The sequence below is a fragment of the Phyllobates terribilis genome, unplaced genomic scaffold, assembly GCF_046119375.1.
Source record: "Phyllobates terribilis strain yellow unplaced genomic scaffold, ASM4611937v1 Scaffold_393__1_contigs__length_1774422, whole genome shotgun sequence".
In the NCBI taxonomy this organism is placed as follows: domain Eukaryota; kingdom Metazoa; phylum Chordata; class Amphibia; order Anura; family Dendrobatidae; genus Phyllobates; species Phyllobates terribilis.
Window position 1 is genome coordinate 1439225 of NW_027363153.1, and position 23658 is coordinate 1462882.

The 23658-nt window shown below is 44.9% G+C and overlaps 16 non-coding genes and 1 pseudogene across 16 annotated transcripts; all 17 read right to left on the reverse strand.

The window, feature by feature from the left end:
- Positions 1-500: 500 nt before the first annotated feature.
- LOC141224899 (U2 spliceosomal RNA) lies at positions 501-691 on the reverse strand. The gene has a single exon (XR_012292230.1). It is a non-coding gene; the product is annotated as a U2 spliceosomal RNA (small nuclear RNA).
- Positions 692-1806: 1115 nt separating this feature from the next.
- Positions 1807-1997, reverse strand: LOC141224901 (U2 spliceosomal RNA). Its single transcript, XR_012292232.1, has one exon. It is a non-coding gene; the product is annotated as a U2 spliceosomal RNA (small nuclear RNA).
- A 1115-nt stretch (positions 1998-3112) lies between these two features.
- Positions 3113-3303, reverse strand: LOC141224902 (U2 spliceosomal RNA). Its single transcript, XR_012292233.1, has one exon. It is a non-coding gene; the product is annotated as a U2 spliceosomal RNA (small nuclear RNA).
- Positions 3304-4418: 1115 nt separating this feature from the next.
- Positions 4419-4609, reverse strand: LOC141224903 (U2 spliceosomal RNA). The gene has a single exon (XR_012292234.1). It is a non-coding gene; the product is annotated as a U2 spliceosomal RNA (small nuclear RNA).
- A 1115-nt stretch (positions 4610-5724) lies between these two features.
- Positions 5725-5915, reverse strand: LOC141224904 (U2 spliceosomal RNA). Its single transcript, XR_012292235.1, has one exon. It is a non-coding gene; the product is annotated as a U2 spliceosomal RNA (small nuclear RNA).
- Positions 5916-7030: 1115 nt separating this feature from the next.
- LOC141224905 (U2 spliceosomal RNA) lies at positions 7031-7221 on the reverse strand. Its single transcript, XR_012292236.1, has one exon. It is a non-coding gene; the product is annotated as a U2 spliceosomal RNA (small nuclear RNA).
- Positions 7222-8336: 1115 nt separating this feature from the next.
- Positions 8337-8527, reverse strand: LOC141225048 (U2 spliceosomal RNA). Its single transcript, XR_012292374.1, has one exon. It is a non-coding gene; the product is annotated as a U2 spliceosomal RNA (small nuclear RNA).
- Positions 8528-9642: 1115 nt separating this feature from the next.
- Positions 9643-9833, reverse strand: LOC141225066 (U2 spliceosomal RNA). Its single transcript, XR_012292391.1, has one exon. It is a non-coding gene; the product is annotated as a U2 spliceosomal RNA (small nuclear RNA).
- A 3349-nt stretch (positions 9834-13182) lies between these two features.
- Positions 13183-13373, reverse strand: LOC141224360 (U2 spliceosomal RNA). The gene has a single exon (XR_012291788.1). It is a non-coding gene; the product is annotated as a U2 spliceosomal RNA (small nuclear RNA).
- A 1115-nt stretch (positions 13374-14488) lies between these two features.
- Positions 14489-14679, reverse strand: LOC141224907 (U2 spliceosomal RNA). The gene has a single exon (XR_012292239.1). It is a non-coding gene; the product is annotated as a U2 spliceosomal RNA (small nuclear RNA).
- A 1115-nt stretch (positions 14680-15794) lies between these two features.
- Positions 15795-15994, reverse strand: LOC141224422 (U2 spliceosomal RNA). The gene has a single exon (XR_012291846.1). It is a non-coding gene; the product is annotated as a U2 spliceosomal RNA (small nuclear RNA).
- Positions 15995-16259: 265 nt separating this feature from the next.
- LOC141224519 (U2 spliceosomal RNA) lies at positions 16260-16369 on the reverse strand (annotated as a pseudogene).
- A 1115-nt stretch (positions 16370-17484) lies between these two features.
- Positions 17485-17675, reverse strand: LOC141224908 (U2 spliceosomal RNA). The gene has a single exon (XR_012292240.1). It is a non-coding gene; the product is annotated as a U2 spliceosomal RNA (small nuclear RNA).
- Positions 17676-18790: 1115 nt separating this feature from the next.
- LOC141224909 (U2 spliceosomal RNA) lies at positions 18791-18981 on the reverse strand. Its single transcript, XR_012292241.1, has one exon. It is a non-coding gene; the product is annotated as a U2 spliceosomal RNA (small nuclear RNA).
- A 1115-nt stretch (positions 18982-20096) lies between these two features.
- LOC141224910 (U2 spliceosomal RNA) lies at positions 20097-20287 on the reverse strand. The gene has a single exon (XR_012292242.1). It is a non-coding gene; the product is annotated as a U2 spliceosomal RNA (small nuclear RNA).
- Positions 20288-21402: 1115 nt separating this feature from the next.
- On the reverse strand, positions 21403-21593 carry LOC141224911 (U2 spliceosomal RNA). The gene has a single exon (XR_012292243.1). It is a non-coding gene; the product is annotated as a U2 spliceosomal RNA (small nuclear RNA).
- A 1115-nt stretch (positions 21594-22708) lies between these two features.
- Positions 22709-22899, reverse strand: LOC141224913 (U2 spliceosomal RNA). The gene has a single exon (XR_012292245.1). It is a non-coding gene; the product is annotated as a U2 spliceosomal RNA (small nuclear RNA).
- Positions 22900-23658: the final 759 nt, after the last annotated feature.

Below are 23658 nucleotides of genomic sequence, written 5' to 3' on the forward strand. Positions count from 1 at the left end.
AGGAGACAACGTTTCAGAAAAGGCATTGTAGCAAACCAAAAAAGAAATTTTAAGCGCAGCAGAGTAACCAGCGCACATACCTGTTAGCTCAGGTGAGTTTAAAAGGCTGCTGTTGATAACAAGGGCATTTGCTAAATAGATGGTGTGTGTGCAACAATATACTGAAAGGTCAATTATATTGTGCAGCTTATCTCACCACCTGTAGTTATTTAGGTGAAAGCTCCAAAATGCTTGCCTAATATGTCTGTTTATCCAAAAGGAAGTAAAAAGGGAGAGCTAGAAAGATAGCATTGCATCACATTACATGGCAATGCAATGCACAGTTGCTGAAGTTGAACCAAAATGAGCTTGTAATCTGGCTTCTGCAACTTTGAACATGAAAAATCCAATGAGGAGAAGAAAAGCAAAGCCAAAGAGTCCATCCCAAAATCCGACAAACAAGCAAAATGAACAAAAAACATTGAATTCAATTCTTTCTGATTTTAGAAACTGCATTAAAGAAGGGGTGCACCGGTCCTGGAGATACTGCAATACCAGGTCAATGCGTGGAGTGGACAGAGCAAGCTCTTTTTCCATCTCCCTGTTCTAAAAATCCATTTAATATATGGTCCCCAGATAGGGGACGTATCAGATATTAAACTGATAAGAACAGATACTACACTTGATCTTAGCCAAAAGGCCGAGAAGCGATAACCAGAATTGGTTTCAAACTACGGAGCCACCCAAGGATCCTGAAAAGTCCATTTGTGGAGATGAGCTCCTGGACTCCCGTTAAGAAGACATGTTGTCAACCTCTAGATCCCTTACATGCCTGCACTTTTCGGCTTGCTGCTGCTGCAATCCACGCGTTTTAGATCTGCATAACTCCACCTCTTTAAACACAGCACCTTCACCCCCTGCTGTTCCCACCCGCCTCAACACCGTTGGAAGGGAGGAGAACCAATTAAGGCGGGGGGTGGGGTGGAACGAGCAGCTGTCTACCCTTAGCAGGAGGGCGCCTGATTACATACCTCTCCTGCTGCTGCTGCTGCTGGCTGTCCAGCAGCAGACTGAAGGTGGCTGCTGCTGTGCACAGGTATATAAAGGCTCAGAGCCTATTATGACACGCGCAGCCAGCGTTCCATTGCCACATTCCATCTACTGCAGGCAGGATACCTGGCTGGCTGAATGTCGCTGAGAAGCTCACAGAGACCGCCATAAGCAACAGTTTAACAGAATGCCACAGACTAATCAACCAAACTTTTTGGGTTGGGTTCTCTTTTATAGTCTGCAGGCATTAAATGAAAGAAGTCAGTGTTCCAGCAGAAGGAGACAACGTTTCAGAAAAGGCATTGTAGCAAACCAAAAAAGAAATTTTAAGCGCAGCAGAGTAACCAGCGCACATACCTGTTAGCTCAGGTGAGTTTAAAAGGCTGCTGTTGATAACAAGGGCATTTGCTAAATAGATGGTGTGTGTGCAACAATATACTGAAAGGTCAATTATATTGTGCAGCTTATCTCACCACCTGTAGTTATTTAGGTGAAAGCTCCAAAATGCTTGCCTAATATGTCTGTTTATCCAAAAGGAAGTAAAAAGGGAGAGCTAGAAAGATAGCATTGCATCACATTACATGGCAATGCAATGCACAGTTGCTGAAGTTGAACCAAAATGAGCTTGTAATCTGGCTTCTGCAACTTTGAACATGAAAAATCCAATGAGGAGAAGAAAAGCAAAGCCAAAGAGTCCATCCCAAAATCCGACAAACAAGCAAAATGAACAAAAAACATTGAATTCAATTCTTTCTGATTTTAGAAACTGCATTAAAGAAGGGGTGCACCGGTCCTGGAGATACTGCAATACCAGGTCAATGCGTGGAGTGGACAGAGCAAGCTCTTTTTCCATCTCCCTGTTCTAAAAATCCATTTAATATATGGTCCCCAGATAGGGGACGTATCAGATATTAAACTGATAAGAACAGATACTACACTTGATCTTAGCCAAAAGGCCGAGAAGCGATAACCAGAATTGGTTTCAAACTACGGAGCCACCCAAGGATCCTGAAAAGTCCATTTGTGGAGATGAGCTCCTGGACTCCCGTTAAGAAGACATGTTGTCAACCTCTAGATCCCTTACATGCCTGCACTTTTCGGCTTGCTGCTGCTGCAATCCACGCGTTTTAGATCTGCATAACTCCACCTCTTTAAACACAGCACCTTCACCCCCTGCTGTTCCCACCCGCCTCAACACCGTTGGAAGGGAGGAGAACCAATTAAGGCGGGGGGTGGGGTGGAACGAGCAGCTGTCTACCCTTAGCAGGAGGGCTCCTGATTACATACCTCTCCTGCTGCTGCTGCTGCTGGCTGTCCAGCAGCAGACTGAAGGTGGCTGCTGCTGTGCACAGGTATATAAAGGCTCAGAGCCTATTATGACACGCGCAGCCAGCGTTCCATTGCCACATTCCATCTACTGCAGGCAGGATACCTGGCTGGCTGAATGTCGCTGAGAAGCTCACAGAGACCGCCATAAGCAACAGTTTAACAGAATGCCACAGACTAATCAACCAAACTTTTTGGGTTGGGTTCTCTTTTATAGTCTGCAGGCATTAAATGAAAGAAGTCAGTGTTCCAGCAGAAGGAGACAACGTTTCAGAAAAGGCATTGTAGCAAACCAAAAAAGAAATTTTAAGCGCAGCAGAGTAACCAGCGCACATACCTGTTAGCTCAGGTGAGTTTAAAAGGCTGCTGTTGATAACAAGGGCATTTGCTAAATAGATGGTGTGTGTGCAACAATATACTGAAAGGTCAATTATATTGTGCAGCTTATCTCACCACCTGTAGTTATTTAGGTGAAAGCTCCAAAATGCTTGCCTAATATGTCTGTTTATCCAAAAGGAAGTAAAAAGGGAGAGCTAGAAAGATAGCATTGCATCACATTACATGGCAATGCAATGCACAGTTGCTGAAGTTGAACCAAAATGAGCTTGTAATCTGGCTTCTGCAACTTTGAACATGAAAAATCCAATGAGGAGAAGAAAAGCAAAGCCAAAGAGTCCATCCCAAAATCCGACAAACAAGCAAAATGAACAAAAAACATTGAATTCAATTCTTTCTGATTTTAGAAACTGCATTAAAGAAGGGGTGCACCGGTCCTGGAGATACTGCAATACCAGGTCAATGCGTGGAGTGGACAGAGCAAGCTCTTTTTCCATCTCCCTGTTCTAAAAATCCATTTAATATATGGTCCCCAGATAGGGGACGTATCAGATATTAAACTGATAAGAACAGATACTACACTTGATCTTAGCCAAAAGGCCGAGAAGCGATAACCAGAATTGGTTTCAAACTACGGAGCCACCCAAGGATCCTGAAAAGTCCATTTGTGGAGATGAGCTCCTGGACTCCCGTTAAGAAGACATGTTGTCAACCTCTAGATCCCTTACATGCCTGCACTTTTCGGCTTGCTGCTGCTGCAATCCACGCGTTTTAGATCTGCATAACTCCACCTCTTTAAACACAGCACCTTCACCCCCTGCTGTTCCCACCCGCCTCAACACCGTTGGAAAGGAGGAGAACCAATTAAGGCGGGGGGTGGGGTGGAACGAGCAGCTGTCTACCCTTAGCAGGAGGGCTCCTGATTACATACCTCTCCTGCTGCTGCTGCTGCTGGCTGTCCAGCAGCAGACTGAAGGTGGCTGCTGCTGTGCACAGGTATATAAAGGCTCAGAGCCTATTATGACACGCGCAGCCAGCGTTCCATTGCCACATTCCATCTACTGCAGGCAGGATACCTGGCTGGCTGAATGTCGCTGAGAAGCTCACAGAGACCGCCATAAGCAACAGTTTAACAGAATGCCACAGACTAATCAACCAAACTTTTTGGGTTGGGTTCTCTTTTATAGTCTGCAGGCATTAAATGAAATAAGTCAGCGTTCCAGCAGAAGGAGACAACGTTTCAGAAAAGGCATTGTAGCAAACCAAAAAAGAAATTTTAAGCGCAGCAGAGTAACCAGCGCACATACCTGTTAGCTCAGGTGAGTTTAAAAGGCTGCTGTTGATAACAAGGGCATTTGCTAAATAGATGGTGTGTGTGCAACAATATACTGAAAGGTCAATTATATTGTGCAGCTTATCTCACCACCTGTAGTTATTTAGGTGAAAGCTCCAAAATGCTTGCCTAATTTGTCTGTTTATCCAAAAGGAAGTAAAAAGGGAGAGCTAGAAAGATAGCATTGCATCACATTACATGGCAATGCAATGCACAGTTGCTGAAGTTGAACCAAAATGAGCTTGTAATCTGGCTTCTGCAACTTTGAACATGAAAAATCCAATGAGGAGAAGAAAAGCAAAGCCAAAGAGTCCATCCCAAAATCCGACAAACAAGCAAAATGAACAAAAAACATTGAATTCAATTCTTTCTGATTTTAGAAACTGCATTAAAGAAGGGGTGCACCGGTCCTGGAGATACTGCAATACCAGGTCAATGCGTGGAGTGGACAGAGCAAGCTCTTTTTCCATCTCCCTGTTCTAAAAATCCATTTAATATATGGTCCCCAGATAGGGGACGTATCAGATATTAAACTGATAAGAACAGATACTACACTTGATCTTAGCCAAAAGGCCGAGAAGCGATAACCAGAATTGGTTTCAAACTACGGAGCCACCCAAGGATCCTGAAAAGTCCATTTGTGGAGATGAGCTCCTGGACTCCCGTTAAGAAGACATGTTGTCAACCTCTAGATCCCTTACATGCCTGCACTTTTCGGCTTGCTGCTGCTGCAATCCACGCGTTTTAGATCTGCATAACTCCACCTCTTTAAACACAGCACCTTCACCCCCTGCTGTTCCCACCCGCCTCAACACCGTTGGAAGGGAGGAGAACCAATTAAGGCGGGGGGTGGGGTGGAACGAGCAGCTGTCTACCCTTAGCAGGAGGGCTCCTGATTACATACCTCTCCTGCTGCTGCTGCTGCTGGCTGTCCAGCAGCAGACTGAAGGTGGCTGCTGCTGTGCACAGGTATATAAAGGCTCAGAGCCTATTATGACACGCGCAGCCAGCGTTCCATTGCCACATTCCATCTACTGCAGGCAGGATACCTGGCTGGCTGAATGTCGCTGAGAAGCTCACAGAGACCGCCATAAGCAACAGTTTAACAGAATGCCACAGACTAATCAACCAAACTTTTTGGGTTGGGTTCTCTTTTATAGTCTGCAGGCATTAAATGAAAGAAGTCAGCGTTCCAGCAGAAGGAGACAACGTTTCAGAAAAGGCATTGTAGCAAACCAAAAAAGAAATTTTAAGCGCAGCAGAGTAACCAGCGCACATACCTGTTAGCTCAGGTGAGTTTAAAAGGCTGCTGTTGATAACAAGGGCATTTGCTAAATAGATGGTGTGTGTGCAACAATATACTGAAAGGTCAATTATATTGTGCAGCTTATCTCACCACCTGTAGTTATTTAGGTGAAAGCTCCAAAATGCTTGCCTAATATGTCTGTTTATCCAAAAGGAAGTAAAAAGGGAGAGCTAGAAAGATAGCATTGCATCACATTACATGGCAATGCAATGCACAGTTGCTGAAGTTGAACCAAAATGAGCTTGTAATCTGGCTTCTGCAACTTTGAACATGAAAAATCCAATGAGGAGAAGAAAAGCAAAGCCAAAGAGTCCATCCCAAAATCCGACAAACAAGCAAAATGAACAAAAAACATTGAATTCAATTCTTTCTGATTTTAGAAACTGCATTAAAGAAGGGGTGCACCGGTCCTGGAGATACTGCAATACCAGGTCAATGCGTGGAGTGGACAGAGCAAGCTCTTTTTCCATCTCCCTGTTCTAAAAATCCATTTAATATATGGTCCCCAGATAGGGGACGTATCAGATATTAAACTGATAAGAACAGATACTACACTTGATCTTAGCCAAAAGGCCGAGAAGCGATAACCAGAATTGGTTTCAAACTACGGAGCCACCCAAGGATCCTGAAAAGTCCATTTGTGGAGATGAGCTCCTGGACTCCCGTTAAGAAGACATGTTGTCAACCTCTAGATCCCTTACATGCCTGCACTTTTCGGCTTGCTGCTGCTGCAATCCACGCGTTTTAGATCTGCATAACTCCACCTCTTTAAACACAGCACCTTCACCCCCTGCTGTTCCCACCCGCCTCAACACCGTTGGAAGGGAGGAGAACCAATTAAGGCGGGGGGTGGGGTGGAACGAGCAGCTGTCTACCCTTAGCAGGAGGGCTCCTGATTACATAATTCTCCTGCTGCTGCTGCTGCTGGCTGTCCAGCAGCAGACTGAAGGTGGCTGCTGCTGTGCACAGGTATATAAAGGCTCAGAGCCTATTATGACACGCGCAGCCAGCGTTCCATTGCCACATTCCATCTACTGCAGGCAGGATACCTGGCTGGCTGAATGTCGCTGAGAAGCTCACAGAGACCGCCATAAGCAACAGTTTAACAGAATGCCACAGACTAATCAACCAAACTTTTTGGGTTGGGTTCTCTTTTATAGTCTGCAGGCATTAAATGAAAGAAGTCAGTGTTCCAGCAGAAGGAGACAACGTTTCAGAAAAGGCATTGTAGCAAACCAAAAAAGAAATTTTAAGCGCAGCAGAGTAACCAGCGCACATACCTGTTAGCTCAGGTGAGTTTAAAAGGCTGCTGTTGATAACAAGGGCATTTGCTAAATAGATGGTGTGTGTGCAACAATATACTGAAAGGTCAATTATATTGTGCAGCTTATCTCACCACCTGTAGTTATTTAGGTGAAAGCTCCAAAATGCTTGCCTAATATGTCTGTTTATCCAAAAGGAAGTAAAAAGGGAGAGCTAGAAAGATAGCATTGCATCACATTACATGGCAATGCAATGCACAGTTGCTGAAGTTGAACCAAAATGAGCTTGTAATCTGGCTTCTGCAACTTTGAACATGAAAAATCCAATGAGGAGAAGAAAAGCAAAGCCAAAGAGTCCATCCCAAAATCCGACAAACAAGCAAAATGAACAAAAAACATTGAATTCAATTCTTTCTGATTTTAGAAACTGCATTAAAGAAGGGGTGCACCGGTCCTGGAGATACTGCAATACCAGGTCAATGCGTGGAGTGGACAGAGCAAGCTCTTTTTCCATCTCCCTGTTCTAAAAATCCATTTAATATATGGTCCCCAGATAGGGGACGTATCAGATATTAAACTGATAAGAACAGATACTACACTTGATCTTAGCCAAAAGGCCGAGAAGCGATAACCAGAATTGGTTTCAAACTACGGAGCCACCCAAGGATCCTGAAAAGTCCATTTGTGGAGATGAGCTCCTGGACTCCCGTTAAGAAGACATGTTGTCAACCTCTAGATCCCTTACATGCCTGCACTTTTCGGCTTGCTGCTGCTGCAATCCACGCGTTTTAGATCTGCATAACTCCACCTCTTTAAACACAGCACCTTCACCCCCTGCTGTTCCCACCCGCCTCAACACCGTTGGAAGGGAGGAGAACCAATTAAGGCGGGGGGTGGGGTGGAACGAGCAGCTGTCTACCCTTAGCAGGAGGGCTCCTGATTACATACCTCTCCTGCTGCTGCTGCTGCTGGCTGTCCAGCAGCAGACTGAAGGTGGCTGCTGCTGTGCACAGGTATATAAAGGCTCAGAGCCTATTATGACACGCGCAGCCAGCGTTCCATTGCCACATTCCATCTACTGCAGGCAGGATACCTGGCTGGCTGAATGTCGCTGAAAAGCTCACAGAGACCGCCATAAGCAACAGTTTAACAGAATGCCACAGACTAATCAACCAAACTTTTTGGGTTGGGTTCTCTTTTATAGTCTGCAGGCATTAAATGAAAGAAGTCAGTGTTCCAGCAGAAGGAGACAACGTTTCAGAAAAGGCATTGTAGCAAACCAAAAAAGAAATTTTAAGCGCAGCAGAGTAACCAGCGCACATACCTGTTAGCTCAGGTGAGTTTAAAAGGCTGCTGTTGGTAACAAGGGCATTTGCTAAATAGATGGTGTGTGTGCAACAATATACTGAAAGGTCAATTATATTGTGCAGCTTATCTCACCACCTGTAGTTATTTAGGTGAAAGCTCCAAAATGCTTGCCTAATATGTCTGTTTATCCAAAAGGAAGTAAAAAGGGAGAGCTAGAAAGATAGCATTGCATCACATTACATGGCAATGCAATGCACAGTTTCTGAAGTTGAACCAAAATGAGCTTGTAATCTGGCTTCTGCAACTTTGAACATGAAAAATCCAATGAGGAGAAGAAAAGCAAAGCCAAAGAGTCCATCCCAAAATCCGACAAACAAGCAAAATGAACAAAAAACATTGAATTCAATTCTTTCTGATTTTAGAAACTGCATTAAAGAAGTTGTGCACCGGTCCTGGAGATACTGCAATACCAGGTCAATGCGTGGAGTGGACAGAGCAAGCTCTTTTTCCATCTCCCTGTTCTAAAAATCCATTTAATATATGGTCCCCAGATAGGGGACGTATCAGATATTAAACTGATAAGAACAGATACTACACTTGATCTTAGCCAAAAGGCCGAGAAGCGATAACCAGAATTGGTTTCAAACTACGGAGCCACCCAAGGATCCTGAAAAGTCCATTTGTGGAGATGAGCTCCTGGACTCCCGTTAAGAAGACATGTTGTCAACCTCTAGATCCCTTACATGCCTGCACTTTTCGGCTTGCTGCTGCTGCAATCCACGCGTTTTAGATCTGCATAACTCCACCTCTTTAAACACAGCACCTTCACCCCCTGCTGTTCCCACCCGCCTCAACACCGTTGGAAGGGAGGAGAACCAATTAAGGCGGGGGGTGGGGTGGAACGAGCAGCTGTCTACCCTTAGCAGGAGGGCTCCTGATTACATACCTCTCCTGCTGCTGCTGCTGCTGGCTGTCCAGCAGCAGACTGAAGGTGGCTGCTGCTGTGCACAGGTATATAAAGGCTCAGAGCCTATTATGACACGCGCAGCCAGCGTTCCATTGCCACATTCCATCTACTGCAGGCAGGATACCTGGCTGGCTGAATGTCGCTGAGAAGCTCACAGAGACCGCCATAAGCAACAGTTTAACAGAATGCCACAGACTAATCAACCAAACTTTTTGGGTTGGGTTCTCTTTTATAGTCTGCAGGCATTAAATGAAAGAAGTCAGTGTTCCAGCAGAAGGAGACAACGTTTCAGAAAAGGCATTGTAGCAAACCAAAAAAGAAATTTTAAGCGCAGCAGAGTAACCAGCGCACATACCTGTTAGCTCAGGTGAGTTTAAAAGGCTGCTGTTGATAACAAGGGCATTTGCTAAATAGATGGTGTGTGTGCAACAATATACTGAAAGGTCAATTATATTGTGCAGCTTATCTCACCACCTGTAGTTATTTAGGTGAAAGCTCCAAAATGCTTGCCTAATATGTCTGTTTATCCAAAAGGAAGTAAAAAGGGAGAGCTAGAAAGATAGCATTGCATCACATTACATGGCAATGCAATGCACAGTTGCTGAAGTTGAACCAAAATGAGCTTGTAATCTGGCTTCTGCAACTTTGAACATGAAAAATCCAATGAGGAGAAGAAAAGCAAAGCCAAAGAGTCCATCCCAAAATCCGACAAACAAGCAAAATGAACAAAAAACATTGAATTCAATTCTTTCTGATTTTAGAAACTGCATTAAAGAAGGGGTGCACCGGTCCTGGAGATACTGCAATACCAGGTCAATGCGTGGAGTGGACAGAGCAAGCTCTTTTTCCATCTCCCTGTTCTAAAAATCCATTTAATATATGGTCCCCAGATAGGGGACGTATCAGATATTAAACTGATAAGAACAGATGCTACACTTGATCTTAGCCAAAAGGCCGAGAAGCGATAACCAGAATTGGTTTCAAACTACGGAGCCACCCAAGGATCCTGAAAAGTCCATTTGTGGAGATGAGCTCCTGGACTCCCGTTAAGAAGACATGTTGTCAACCTCTAGATCCCTTACATGCCTGCACTTTTCGGCTTGCTGCTGCTGCAATCCACGCGTTTTAGATCTGCATAACTCCACCTCTTTAAACACAGCACCTTCACCCCCTGCTGTTCCCACCCGCCTCAACACCGTTGGAAGGGAGGAGAACCAATTAAGGCGGGGGGTGGGGTGGAACGAGCAGCTGTCTACCCTTAGCAGGAGGGCTCCTGATTACATACCTCTCCTGCTGCTGCTGCTGCTGCTGGCTGTCCAGCAGCAGACTGAAGGTGGCTGCTGCTGTGCACAGGTATATAAAGGCTCAGAGCCTATTATGACACGCGCAGCCAGCGTTCCATTGCCACATTCCATCTACTGCAGGCAGGATACCTGGCTGGCTGAATGTCGCTGAGAAGCTCACAGAGACCGCCATAAGCAACAGTTTAACAGAATGCCACAGACTAATCAACCAAACTTTTTGGGTTGGGTTCTCTTTTATAGTCTGCAGGCATTAAATGAAAGAAGTCAGTGTTCCAGCAGAGGGAGACAACGTTTCAGAAAAGGCATTGTAGCAAACCAAAAAAGAAATTTTAAGCGCAGCAGAGTAACCAGCGCACATACCTGTTAGTTCAGGTGAGTTTAAAAGGCTGCTGTTGATAACAAGGGCATTTGCTAAATAGATGGTGTGTGTGCAACAATATAAGATAAGATAAGATAAGATAAGATAAGATATACTTTATTTATCCCGTAGGAAATTGCGGTATCACAGCAGCAGAACACAGATCTCGAACATGACACATATGATAACATAACATTTGGAATACTTTAGACATTGCTTTTCAGACATTTGTTAAACACCCCCATAGCTGTTGGAACAAACGATCTCCTGTATTTTTCCTTTTTACACCTTAGTTGTATTAGGCGATTGCTGAATGTGCTCTTCTGTTTCGCAAACAGTTCATAAAGCGGGTGTGTGTTGTTGCCCATTATAGCTCTGCACTTCTTCTTAATCCTTTCCTCTACCACCTCTTCAAAAGTCCCAAGCTGTAGGCCCACCGTCGCGCTAGCCTTCTTTATAAGTTTGTTGAGCTTGTTGGCGTCAGCAACACGCACACTGTTACCCCAGCAAATTATTGCCGCAAAGGTGGCACTAGCCACAATGGATTGGTAGAACACCTCAAGCATTTTGCCACACACATTAAAAGACCTTAACTTCCTTAGGAAGTACAATCTACTCATCCCCTTCTTGTAGACCTTCTCCACGTGGCACTTCCAGTCTAGCTTGCTATCCAGGTAAACCCCCAAATATTTGAAACTGTCCACCATCTCCACATCCTGACCGTCAATGGTAACAGGTAGGCATACCTTCTTGCACCTTCCATAGCTCATCACCAACTCCCTGGTTTTCTTAACATTTAGTTCTAGATGGTTAGCCTGGCACCATACTACAAAGTCCGCAACCACCCTTCTATATTCCTCTTCATCCTGGTCCTTCCCAATACCGCCAACTATCACAGAGTCATCCGAGTACTTCTGGAGGTAACAACGGTCTGATTTATACTGAAAGTCAGCTGTGTACAATGTAAAGAGGAATGGCGACAGCACTGTTCCCTGCGGGGCTCCGACACTGCTCAGTACACTATCTGATGTAGCCGTCCCCCACCTAACAAACTGTGGCCTATCCGACAGGTAGTCAATTATCCAATTCACAAGTCCCTCATCCACCGCCATTTTAATCAACTTTCCACGCAGTAAGAGTGGCTGTAATGTGTTGAACGCACTAGAGAAATCAAAGAACAAAGCACGCACTGTGGTTCCATCATTGTCCAAAAAGGAATGTACTGTTTGTAGCAGAGACGCTACAGCATCGTCCACCCCCAGTCCCTGCCGGTACGCAAACTGAAGATCATCAGTATGCGCCATCACCCTCGGACACAAGTGAGCAAGTACTATTCTCTCCAAGGACTTCATCGCATGCGATGTTAAGGCCACCGGTCTATAGTCCCCCGGGGAAGTCGGGAAGGTAGTCTTGGGAACCGGCACCAGGCAGGAAGTCTTCCATAGCACTGGTACTCTCTTTGATTGTAAGCTCTGGTTAAAGAGATGCTGGAAGACAGTACACAACTCATTTGCACACACTCTGAGGACACGTGGACTGAGACCGTCAGGCCCTGCTGCTTTGCCAATGGCCAGCTTACTAAACTGGTCCCTCACGTCATTTTTGGAGACCGAGAAATGATCTATTTCACCCCCTGTTAATTTAGCTAGTTGTTCCCCGGCCTCCTCCCCCTTCCCTGCTGCTACCGCACCTTTATTGCTGAATCTATTGAAGAACTCATTCATTTCATTAGCCATTCTAAGTCCACCACCCACCTGCTCTGACCTTGCCTTAAACCCAGTCACTAGCTTCATTCCAGCCCACACCTCTCTGGAGCTTTTTCGTGCAAATTGATTTTCTAATTTAACTCTGAATGCCTCACGGGCAATCTTAATTTTCCCCTTTAGGTCTCGCTGTATAATTTTCAATGCCTCCTTGTCCTTCCTTTTAAAAGCCAGTTTTTTCATGTTTAGTAAATGTTTCAACTCTTTTGTAATCCATGGCTTATTGTTTGCATAACACCGAATCTCTTGAACAGGTACTACAATGTCCATACAGAAGTTGATGTAATCAGTAACTCTGCCAGTAATCTCATTAACATCACAATTCTCTTTCATGGTACACAACACCTCCCAGTCTGTACAATCAAAGCAGTCTTGTAACGCCTCCTCTGCTGCTGGACACCACTTCCTTATCTTTTTAATTGTCACTGGTTGTTTGCGGACGTCTGGTTGGTAAGCAGGAGACAATAGTATGAGGTTGTGGTCAGATTTCCCCAGGGGGGGTAATGCAGCCGATGAATAAGCATTCTTAACATTAGCAATATAGCAATATACTGAAAGGTCAATTATATTGTGCAGCTTATCTCACCACCTGTAGTTATTTAGGTGAAAGCTCCAAAATGCTTGCCTAATATGTCTGTTTATCCAAAAGGAAGTAAAAAGGGAGAGCTAGAAAGATAGCATTGCATCACATTACATGGCAATGCAATGCACAGTTGCTGAAGTTGAACCAAAATGAGCTTGTAATCTGGCTTCTGCAACTTTGAACATGAAAAATCCAATGAGGAGAAGAAAAGCAAAGCCAAAGAGTCCATCCCAAAATCCGACAAACAAGCAAAATGAACAAAAAACATTGAATTCAATTCTTTCTGATTTTAGAAACTGCATTAAAGAAGGGGTGCACCGGTCCTGGAGATACTGCAATACCAGGTCAATGCGTGGAGTGGACAGAGCAAGCTCTTTTTCCATCTCCCTGTTCTAAAAATCCATTTAATATATGGTCCCCAGATAGGGGACGTATCAGATATTAAACTGATAATAACAGATACTACACTTGATCTTAGCCAAAAGGCCGAGAAGCGATAACCAGAATTGGTTTCAAACTACGGAGCCACCCAAGGATCCTGAAAAGTCCATTTGTGGAGATGAGCTCCTGGACTCCCGTTAAGAAGACATGTTGTCAACCTCTAGATCCCTTACATGCCTGCACTTTTCAGCTTGCTGCTGCTGCAATCCACGCGTTTTAGATCTGCATAACTCCACCTCTTTAAACACAGCACCTTCACCCCCTGCTGTTCCCACCCGCCTCAACACCGTTGGAAGGGAGGAGAACCAATTAAGGCGGGGGGTGGGGTGGAACGAGCAGCTGTCTACCCTTAGCAGGAGGGCTCCTGATTACATACCTCTCCTGCTGCTGCTGCTGCTGGCTGTCCAGCAGCAGACTGAAGGTGGCTGCTGCTGTGCACAGGTATATAAAGGCTCAGAGCCTATTATGACACGCGCAGCCAGCGTTCCATTGCCACATTCCATCTACTGCAGGCAGGATACCTGGCTGGCTGAATGTCGCTGAGAAGCTCACAGAGACCGCCATAAGCAACAGTTTAACAGAATGCCACAGACTAATCAACCAAACTTTTTGGGTTGGGTTCTCTTTTATAGTCTGCAGGCATTAAATGAAAGAAGTCAGTGTTCCAGCAGAGGGAGACAACGTTTCAGAAAAGGCATTGTAGCAAACCAAAAAAGAAATTTTAAGCGCAGCAGAGTAACCAGCGCACATACCTGTTAGCTCAGGTGAGTTTAAAAGGCTGCTGTTGATAACAAGGGCATTTGCTAAATAGATGGTGTGTGTGCAACAATATACTGAAAGGTCAATTATATTGTGCAGCTTATCTCACCACCTGTAGTTATTTAGGTGAAAGCTCCAAAATGCTTGCCTAATATGTCTGTTTATCCAAAAGGAAGTAAAAAGGGAGAGCTAGAAAGATAGCATTGCATCACATTACATGGCAATGCAATGCACAGTTGCTGAAGTTGAACCAAAATGAGCTTGTAATCTGGCTTCTGCAACTTTGAACATGAAAAATCCAATGAGGAGAAGAAAAGCAAAGCCAAAGAGTCCATCCCAAAATCCGACAAACAAGTAAAATGAACAAAAAACATTGAATTCAATTCTTTCTGATTTTAGAAACAGCATTAAAGAAGGGGTGCACCGGTCCTGGAGATACTGCAATACCAGGTCAATGCGTGGAGTGGACAGAGCAAGCTCTTTTTCCATCTCCCTGTTCTAAAAATCCATTTAATATATGGTCCCCAGATAGGGGACGTATCAGATATTAAACTGATAAGAACAGATACTACACTTGATCTTAGCCAAAAGGCCGAGAAGCGATAACCAGAATTGGTTTCAAACTACGGAGCCACCCAAGGATCCTGAAAAGTCCATTTGTGGAGATGAGCTCCTGGACTCCCGTTAAGAAGACATGTTGTCAACCTCTAGATCCCTTACATGCCTGCACTTTTCGGCTTGCTGCTGCTGCAATCCACGCGTTTTAGATCTGCATAACTCCACCTCTTTAAACACAGCACCTTCACCCCCTGCTGTTCCCACCCGCCTCAACACCGTTGGAAGGGAGGAGAACCAATTAAGGCGGGGGGTGGGGTGGAACGAGCAGCTGTCTACCCTTAGCAGGAGGGCTCCTGATTACATACCTCTCCTGCTGCTGCTGCTGCTGGCTGTCCAGCAGCAGACTGAAGGTGGCTGCTGCTGTGCACAGGTATATAAAGGCTCAGAGCCTATTATGACACGCGCAGCCAGCGTTCCATTGCCACATTCCATCTACTGCAGGCAGGATACCTGGCTGGCTGAATGTCGCTGAGAAGCTCACAGAGACCGCCATAAGCAACAGTTTAACAGAATGCCACAGACTAATCAACCAAACTTTTTGGGTTGGGTTCTCTTTTATAGTCTGCAGGCATTAAATGAAAGAAGTCAGTGTTCCAGCAGAGGGAGACAACGTTTCAGAAAAGGCATTGTAGCAAACCAAAAAAGAAATTTTAAGCGCAGCAGAGTAACCAGCGCACATACCTGTTAGCTCAGGTGAGTTTAAAAGGCTGCTGTTGATAACAAGGGCATTTGCTAAATAGATGGTGTGTGTGCAACAATATACTGAAAGGTCAATTATATTGTGCAGCTTATCTCACCACCTGTAGTTATTTAGGTGAAAGCTCCAAAATGCTTGCCTAATATGTCTGTTTATCCAAAAGGAAGTAAAAAGGGAGAGCTAGAAAGATAGCATTGCATCACATTACATGGCAATGCAATGCACAGTTGCTGAAGTTGAACCAAAATGAGCTTGTAATCTGGCTTCTGCAACTTTGAACATGAAAAATCCAATGAGGAGAAGAAAAGCAAAGCCAAAGAGTCCATCCCAAAATCCGACAAACAAGCAAAATGAACAAAAAACATTGAATTCAATTCTTTCTGATTTTAGAAACTGCATTAAAGAAGGGGTGCACCGGTCCTGGAGATACTGCAATACCAGGTCAATGCGTGGAGTGGACAGAGCAAGCTCTTTTTCCATCTCCCTGTTCTAAAAATCCATTTAATATATGGTCCCCAGATAGGGGACGTATCAGATATTAAACTGATAAGAACAGATTTTTTTTTTTTTGATTGAATATATCTTTTATTAGCACAAAAAATAAGTTAACAGACAGTGTACAGTGCCGCAGCCCAGTACACACAGAATTCTACATCATATTTACATAGCATGAGGATACGACGCACTAACTAGACACATCACACCCCTATGCTACACAAAACACTCAATCTGAAAGAAAAAGCATGTCAATCAATACAGTACGACGAACCGTGATAAGGGATGGGGATTGGGAAAAAGGGGATGGGGAGGGGAAAATCACAGGCCCGAAGCTTTATTGAAAGACAAGACACATAAGGGGAGAGGGGGAGGAGGGGTTTAGTCCTCGTCCTCGTCCTCCGGACCGTCCATGATGGAATAGTCTCTGAGCAGATAAGAACAGATACTACACTTGATCTTAGCCAAAAGGCCGAGAAGCGATAACCAGAATTGGTTTCAAACTACGGAGCCACCCAAGGATCCTGAAAAGTCCATTTGTGGAGATGAGCTCCTGGACTCCCGTTAAGAAGACATGTTGTCAACCTCTAGATCCCTTACATGCCTGCACTTTTCGGCTTGCTGCTGCTGCAATCCACGCGTTTTAGATCTGCATAACTCCACCTCTTTAAACACAGCACCTTCACCCCCTGCTGTTCCCACCCGCCTCAACACCGTTGGAAGGGAGGAGAACCAATTAAGGCGGGGGGTGGGGTGGAACGAGCAGCTGTCTACCCTTAGCAGGAGGGCTCCTGATTACATACCTCTCCTGCTGCTGCTGCTGCTGGCTGTCCAGCAGCAGACTGAAGGTGGCTGCTGCTGTGCACAGGTATATAAAGGCTCAGAGCCTATTATGACACGCGCAGCCAGCGTTCCATTGCCACATTCCATCTACTGCAGGCAGGATACCTGGCTGGCTGAATGTCGCTGAGAAGCTCACAGAGACCGCCATAAGCAACAGTTTAACAGAATGCCACAGACTAATCAACCAAACTTTTTGGGTTGGGTTCTCTTTTATAGTCTGCAGGCATTAAATGAAAGAAGTCACTGTTCCAGCAGAGGGAGACAACGTTTCAGAAAAGGCATTGTAGCAAACCAAAAAAGAAATTTTAAGCGCAGCAGAGTAACCAGCGCACATACCTGTTAGCTCAGGTGAGTTTAAAAGGCTGCTGTTGATAACAAGGGCATTTGCTAAATAGATGGTGTGTGTGCAACAATATACTGAAAGGTCAATTATATTGTGCAGCTTATCTCACCACCTGTAGTTATTTAGGTGAAAGCTCCAAAATGCTTGCCTAATATGTCTGTTTATCCAAAAGGAAGTAAAAAGGGAGAGCTAGAAAGATAGCATTGCATCACATTACATGGCAATGCAATGCACAGTTGCTGAAGTTGAACCAAAATGAGCTTGTAATCTGGCTTCTGCAACTTTGAACATGAAAAATCCAATGAGGAGAAGAAAAGCAAAGCCAAAGAGTCCATCCCAAAATCCGACAAACAAGCAAAATGAACAAAAAACATTGAATTCAATTCTTTCTGATTTTAGAAACTGCATTAAAGAAGGGGTGCACCGGTCCTGGAGATACTGCAATACCAGGTCAATGCGTGGAGTGGACAGAGCAAGCTCTTTTTCCATCTCCCTGTTCTAAAAATCCATTTAATATATGGTCCCCAGATAGGGGACGTATCAGATATTAAACTGATAAGAACAGATACTACACTTGATCTTAGCCAAAAGGCCGAGAAGCGATAACCAGAATTGGTTTCAAACTACGGAGCCACCCAAGGATCCTGAAAAGTCCATTTGTGGAGATGAGCTCCTGGACTCCCGTTAAGAAGACATGTTGTCAACCTCTAGATCCCTTACATGCCTGCACTTTTCGGCTTGCTGCTGCTGCAATCCACGCGTTTTAGATCTGCATAACTCCACCTCTTTAAACACAGCACCTTCACCCCCTGCTGTTCCCACCCGCCTCAACACCGTTGGAAGGGAGGAGAACCAATTAAGGCGGGGGGTGGGGTGGAACGAGCAGCTGTCTACCCTTAGCAGGAGGGCTCCTGATTACATACCTCTCCTGCTGCTGCTGCTGCTGGCTGTCCAGCAGCAGACTGAAGGTGGCTGCTGCTGTGCACAGGTATATAAAGGCTCAGAGCCTATTATGACATGCGCAGCCAGCGTTCCATTGCCACATTCCATCTACTGCAGGCAGGATACCTGGCTGGCTGAATGTCGCTGAGAAGCTCACAGAGACCGCCATAAGCAACAGTTTAACAGAATGCCACAGACTAATCAACCAAACTTTTTGGGTTGGGTTCTCTTTTATAGTCTGCAGGCATTAAATGAAAGAAGTCAGTGTTCCAGCAGAGGGAGACAACGTTTCAGAAAAGGCATTGTAGCAAACCAAAAAAGAAATTTTAAGCGCAGCAGAGTAACCAGCGCACATACCTGTTAGCTCAGGTGAGTTTAAAAGGCTGCTGTTGATAACAAGGGCATTTGCTAAATAGATGGTGTGTGTGCAACAATATACTGAAAGGTCAATTATATTGTGCAGCTTATCTCACCACCTGTAGTTATTTAGGTGAAAGCTCCAAAATGCTTGCCTAATATGTCTGTTTATCCAAAAGGAAGTAAAAAGGGAGAGCTAGAAAGATAGCATTGCATCACATTACATGGCAATGCAATGCACAGTTGCTGAAGTTGAACCAAAATGAGCTTGTAATCTGGCTTCTGCAACTTTGAACATGAAAAATCCAATGAGGAGAAGAAAAGCAAAGCCAAAGAGTCCATCCCAAAATCCGACAAACAAGCAAAATGAACAAAAAACATTGAATTCAATTCTTTCTGATTTTAGAAACTGCATTAAAGAAGGGGTGCACCGGTCCTGGAGATACTGCAATACCAGGTCAATGCGTGGAGTGGACAGAGCAAGCTCTTTTTCCATCTCCCTGTTCTAAAAATCCATTTAATATATGGTCCCCAGATAGGGGACGTATCAGATATTAAACTGATAAGAACAGATACTACACTTGATCTTAGCCAAAAGGCCGAGAAGCGATAACCAGAATTGGTTTCAAACTACGGAGCCACCCAAGGATCCTGAAAAGTCCATTTGTGGAGATGAGCTCCTGGACTCCCGTTAAGAAGACATGTTGTCAACCTCTAGATCCCTTACATGCCTGCACTTTTCGGCTTGCTGCTGCTGCAATCCACGCATTTTAGATCTGCATAACTCCACCTCTTTAAACACAGCACCTTCACCCCCTGCTGTTCCCACCCGCCTCAACACCGTTGGAAGGGAGGAGAACCAATTAAGGCGGGGGGTGGGGTGGAACGAGCAGCTGTCTACCCTTAGCAGGAGGGCTCCTGATTACATACCTCTCCTGCTGCTGCTGCTGCTGGCTGTCCAGCAGCAGACTGAAGGTGGCTGCTGCTGTGCACAGGTATATAAAGGCTCAGAGCCTATTATGACACGCGCAGCCAGCGTTCCATTGCCACATTCCATCTACTGCAGGCAGGATACCTGGCTGGCTGAATGTCGCTGAGAAGCTCACAGAGACCGCCATAAGCAACAGTTTAACAGAATGCCACAGACTAATCAACCAAACTTTTTGGGTTGGGTTCTCTTTTATAGTCTGCAGGCATTAAATGAAAGAAGTCAGTGTTCCAGCAGAGGGAGACAACGTTTCAGAAAAGGCATTGTAGCAAACCAAAAAAGAAATTTTAAGCGCAGCAGAGTAACCAGCGCACATACCTGTTAGCTCAGGTGAGTTTAAAAGGCTGCTGTTGATAACAAGGGCATTTGCTAAATAGATGGTGTGTGTGCAACAATATACTGAAAGGTCAATTATATTGTGCAGCTTATCTCACCACCTGTAGTTATTTAGGTGAAAGCTCCAAAATGCTTGCCTAATATGTCTGTTTATCCAAAAGGAAGTAAAAAGGGAGAGCTAGAAAGATAGCATTGCATCACATTACATGGCAATGCAATGCACAGTTGCTGAAGTTGAACCAAAATGAGCTTGTAATCTGGCTTCTGCAACTTTGAACATGAAAAATCCAATGAGGAGAAGAAAAGCAAAGCCAAAGAGTCCATCCCAAAATCCGACAAACAAGCAAAATGAACAAAAAACATTGAATTCAATTCTTTCTGATTTTAGAAACTGCATTAAAGAAGGGGTGCACCGGTCCTGGAGATACTGCAATACCAGGTCAATGCGTGGAGTGGACAGAGCAAGCTCTTTTTCCATCTCCCTGTTCTAAAAATCCATTTAATATATGGTCCCCAGATAGGGGACGTATCAGATATTAAACTGATAAGAACAGATACTACACTTGATCTTAGCCAAAAGGCCGAGAAGCGATAACCAGAATTGGTTTCAAACTACGGAGCCACCCAAGGATCCTGAAAAGTCCATTTGTGGAGATGAGCTCCTGGACTCCCGTTAAGAAGACATGTTGTCAACCTCTAGATCCCTTACATGCCTGCACTTTTCGGCTTGCTGCTGCTGCAATCCACGCGTTTTAGATCTGCATAACTCCACCTCTTTAAACACAGCACCTTCACCCCCTGCTGTTCCCACCCGCCTCAACACCGTTGGAAGGGAGGAGAACCAATTAAGGCGGGGGGTGGGGTGGAACGAGCAGCTGTCTACCCTTAGCAGGAGGGCTCCTGATTACATACCTCTCCTGCTGCTGCTGCTGCTGGCTGTCCAGCAGCAGACTGAAGGTGGCTGCTGCTGTGCACAGGTATATAAAGGCTCAGAGCCTATTATGACACGCGCAGCCAGCGTTCCATTGCCACATTCCATCTACTGCAGGCAGGATACCTGGCTGGCTGAATGTCGCTGAGAAGCTCACAGAGACCGCCATAAGCAACAGTTTAACAGAATGCCACAGACTAATCAACCAAACTTTTTGGGTTGGGTTCTCTTTTATAGTCTGCAGGCATTAAATGAAAGAAGTCAGTGTTCCAGCAGAGGGAGACAACGTTTCAGAAAAGGCATTGTAGCAAACCAAAAAAGAAATTTTAAGCGCAGCAGAGTAACCAGCGCACATACCTGTTAGCTCAGGTGAGTTTAAAAGGCTGCTGTTGATAACAAGGGCATTTGCTAAATAGATGGTGTGTGTGCAACAATATACTGAAAGGTCAATTATATTGTGCAGCTTATCTCACCACCTGTAGTTATTTAGGTGAAAGCTCCAAAATGCTTGCCTAATATGTCTGTTTATCCAAAAGGAAGTAAAAAGGGAGAGCTAGAAAGATAGCATTGCATCACATTACATGGCAATGCAATGCACAGTTGCTGAAGTTGAACCAAAATGAGCTTGTAATCTGGCTTCTGCAACTTTGAACATGAAAAATCCAATGAGGAGAAGAAAAGCAAAGCCAAAGAGTCCATCCCAAAATCCGACAAACAAGCAAAATGAACAAAAAACATTGAATTCAATTCTTTCTGATTTTAGAAACTGCATTAAAGAAGGGGTGCACCGGTCCTGGAGATACTGCAATACCAGGTCAATGCGTGGAGTGGACAGAGCAAGCTCTTTTTCCATCTCCCTGTTCTAAAAATCCATTTAATATATGGTCCCCAGATAGGGGACGTATCAGATATTAAACTGATAAGAACAGATACTACACTTGATCTTAGCCAAAAGGCCGAGAAGCGATAACCAGAATTGGTTTCAAACTACGGAGCCACCCAAGGATCCTGAAAAGTCCATTTGTGGAGATGAGCTCCTGGACTCCCGTTAAGAAGACATGTTGTCAACCTCTAGATCCCTTACATGCCTGCACTTTTCGGCTTGCTGCTGCTGCAATCCACGCGTTTTAGATCTGCATAACTCCACCTCTTTAAACACAGCACCTTCACCCCCTGCTGTTCCCACCCGCCTCAACACCGTTGGAAGGGAGGAGAACCAATTAAGGCGGGGGGTGGGGTGGAACGAGCAGCTGTCTACCCTTAGCAGGAGGGCTCCTGATTACATACCTCTCCTGCTGCTGCTGCTGCTGGCTGTCCAGCAGCAGACTGAAGGTGGCTGCTGCTGTGCACAGGTATATAAAGGCTCAGAGCCTATTATGACACGCGCAGCCAGCGTTCCATTGCCACATTCCATCTACTGCAGGCAGGATACCTGGCTGGCTGAATGTCGCTGAGAAGCTCACAGAGACCGCCATAAGCAACAGTTTAACAGAATGCCACAGACTAATCAACCAAACTTTTTGGGTTGGGTTCTCTTTTATAGTCTGCAGGCATTAAATAAAAGAAGTCAGTGTTCCAGCAGAGGGAGACAACGTTTCAGAAAAGGCATTGTAGCAAACCAAAAAAGAAATTTTAAGCGCAGCAGAGTAGCCAGCGCACATACCTGTTAGCTCAGGTGAGTTTAAAAGGCTGCTGTTGATAACAAGGGCATTTGCTAAATAGATGGTGTGTGTGCAACAATATACTGAAAGGTCAATTATATTGTGCAGCTTATCTCACCACCTGTAGTTATTTAGGTGAAAGCTCCAAAATGCTTCCCTAATATGTCTGTTTATCCAAAAGGAAGTAAAAAGGGAGAGCTAGAAAGATAGCATTGCATCACATTACATGGCAATGCAATGCACAGTTGCTGAAGTTGAACCAAAATGAGCTTGTAATCTGGCTTCTGCAACTTTGAACATGAAAAATCCAATGAGGAGAAGAAAAGCAAAGCCAAAGAGTCCATCCCAAAATCCGACAAACAAGCAAAATGAACAAAAAACATTGAATTCAATTCTTTCTGATTTTAGAAACTGCATTAAAGAAGGGGTGCACCGGTCCTGGAGATACTGCAATACCAGGTCAATGCGTGGAGTGGACAGAGCAAGCTCTTTTTCCATCTCCCTGTTCTAAAAATCCATTTAATATATGGTCCCCAGATAGGGGACGTATCAGATATTAAACTGATAAGAACAGATACTACACTTGATCTTAGCCAAAAGGCCGAGAAGCGATAACCAGAATTGGTTTCAAACTACGGAGCCACCCAAGGATCCTGAAAAGTCCATTTGTGGAGATGAGCTCCTGGACTCCCGTTAAGAAGACATGTTGTCAACCTCTAGATCCCTTACATGCCTGCACTTTTCGGCTTGCTGCTGCTGCAATCCACGCGTTTTAGATCTGCATAACTCCACCTCTTTAAACACAGCACCTTCACCCCCTGCTGTTCCCACCCGCCTCAACACCGTTGGAAGGGAGGAGAACCAATTAAGGCGGGGGGTGGGGTGGAACGAGCAGCTGTCTACCCTTAGCAGGAGGGCTCCTGATTACATACCTCTCCTGCTGCTGCTGCTGCTGGCTGTCCAGCAGCAGACTGAAGGTGGCTGCTGCTGTGCACAGGTATATAAAGGCTCAGAGCCTATTATGACACGCGCAGCCAGCGTTCCATTGCCACATTCCATCTACTGCAGGCAGGATACCTGGCTGGCTGAATGTCGCTGAGAAGCTCACAGAGACCGCCATAAGCAACAGTTTAACAGAATGCCACAGACTAATCAACCAAACTTTTTGGGTTGGGTTCTCTTTTATAGTCTGCAGGCATTAAATGAAAGAAGTCAGTGTTCCAGCAGAGGGAGACAACGTTTCAGAAGAGGCATTGTAGCAAACCAAAAAAGAAATTTTAAGCGCAGCAGAGTAACCAGCGCACATACCTGTTAGCTCAGGTGAGTTTAAAAGGCTGCTGTTGATAACAAGGGCATTTGCTAAATAGATGGT